The sequence below is a fragment of the Pteropus vampyrus genome, unplaced genomic scaffold (genome assembly GCF_000151845.1).
Source record: "Pteropus vampyrus isolate Shadow unplaced genomic scaffold, Pvam_2.0 Scaffold49, whole genome shotgun sequence".
In the NCBI taxonomy this organism is placed as follows: Eukaryota; Metazoa; Chordata; class Mammalia; order Chiroptera; family Pteropodidae; genus Pteropus; species Pteropus vampyrus.
In genome coordinates, this window is record NW_011888830.1 from 1812658 (window position 1) to 1815087 (window position 2430).

The following is a 2430-nucleotide window of genomic DNA, read 5'->3' on the forward strand; positions in this document are numbered from 1 at the left end:
AAATCAAACTCTCCAAAAGATATATGCACCCCCATGTTCACTGTACATTATTCACAACAGCCAGGACATGGAAACAACCTAAGTGTCCACTGACACATCACGGACAAAGATGATGCACACGCATACAGGCACACACGCACACAGACACGCACACACGCAATGTCATATTATTTAGCCATAAAGAAGAAGGACCTCCCATCATGTGAGACAACATGGATGAACCTTGAGGGCCTTATGCTAAGTGAGCTAATTCAGACAGAAACAGATACTACACGTATTACTTACACATGGCACCTAAAAAAGTCACACTCACAGAAACAGAGTCTCAAATGGTGGTTGCCGGGGCTGGGGAATGGGGAAGATGGGGAGGTGTCCATCAAAGCTCACACATGTCCGGCTGGAAGATGAATGAGTTCGGGGGTCTGATTATGGCACGATTATAGTTAACACTATGTTATGTGTGAAAACCATTATGAGAGTAAATCTTAAGTGTTCTCATCTCAAAAAAGTAATGGTATTCACAGGAGGTGATGGAGGTGTTAGCCATGCTATGGTGGTGATCATTCTGAATATATAAGTATATGAAATCGAAACAGTGTACACCTTAAACAATGTTCAGTGTCAATTATATATCAATAAAGCTGGAAACAAAGAAAAAAAAGAAATGGTTGTCACCATCCTTGAACGTGGAGGTGGCCTTCCTCTGAAGGTCGGGGATGAGTGTGGGGGATAATGCCACTGAGGTGGGTCCCTGATTTCATTGTGGAATGAAATTAGGGTACATGAGGTGGGTCCCTGATTTCATTGTGGAATGAAATTAGGGACTTAGGGTACAAAGGTCACGTAGTGGCGCTCACCTTCCAGAGACAAAGTGGGTATTTCATAATGGAAAATGTAAGTACCAAGGCCAGCCAAATGCTCGATCACGGAGTTCCCAGGATCAAAACACGGATGGGCCTCGCACTGTGTGTATGTGTGTGTCTATATCTGTGTGTCTGTATATGGCAATTAGAGGTCTGGCTTGAGTCTCCACTTATGGAGAAGTCAGAGTCCTTCAATTGACACCAAGCACTGAGATGTTCGTAGAGCTCCTTGATTTCAGGGGAGACCAGGAACCCCTGAAGAGACTTTGCGCTGACATTACACAATGCTGTACATCTTCCTAGTCCTCTACCAGGGACCCTTGGGTGTTCACCAGCTTAAACAGTGGGACAAAGGGAAATTCTACCACCTTCTGGGACTGGGTGACGGTGCTGGGCTAACCCTGGGCCAGCGGTCAGCGGTAAATGGTGTTCCCGCCCAAGTCCATCGTGCAGTAGGTCTCGCGGTCCCTGAGCCTGTTCTGTGGTTACTGCTCCAGCTCCTGAGTATGTAGCTGGAACAGACATTCTTGGCATCCAGCAGAGGCCCACATTGGTCCCTGATCCACGGGGCTAATGATGGCAGGGACGGTCCAGAGGAAATTCTGAAGCTTCTCTTTAGTAATGCTAAAGTATATAAACAGCGAACAAACAGAATCCATGACAGTGATCTCTTGCCAAATAGATTTTCAATAAGAGACAGAAATTATCAAAAGGAACCAAATGGAAATTCTAGAGTCGGCAAGCACAATAACTGAAATAAAAAATTCACTAGAGGGGTCGATGGCAGATGAGAACCAGCAGAATAAATAATCAGTGGAGTTAAAGATAGGGCAATTGAGATGATCCAGTCTGAGAAACAAAAAAAGGAAGAAGAAAGATGAACAGGGCCTACGAGGACGGTAGGACACCCCGAGCTGGCCAACAACCTAGTGGGCCAGGAGGAGGAGGAAACATGGGGCAACAAGTAGAGGGGTGGTTGCCCGGATCTGGGGGTGAGTCGGGGGTACAGGGTTTCTTTTGGGGTGACAAAATGATCCGGAATTTGATAGCGGTGACGTTTGCATGCCACTGGGAATATACTAAAAACCATTTAATTATGCACCTTACCATGGTTACAATAGTGATTTTTGTTGTTGTTGTTAAACTTTATGTGAATAAAATCATCTCAGTTCCTCCTTTGTGGCAGCCCCTCGTCCCGGCCACACGGGACGTAGTTCACTCTGCACCCCCGTCTTCGCTTATACCACGTCTCTGCCATTGCCTTGGTCTCTCTTTGTCCTGTCTCTCTCGGGAAATCTTATTCACGTTTCAGAATCTTCTCCAACTCTATCACGATCCTCATTCCCTGTAGCAACTGTTGTATTTCTTTAACATTTTATACAGCCTGGAAGTAGGCAGCTACTGAGAAGCCTTGGGCTGTCCAGTCTAATCTCAACTGGAAAGCTTTCTTAGGGATCGCTTTTCGAAGTTCGGTGAACAACAAATCATGACATTTACATCTCAGCCATTTTTGAGTGTACGCTTCGGAAGCGTTAGGTACAGTCACGCTGTGCAATAACTGGGTATC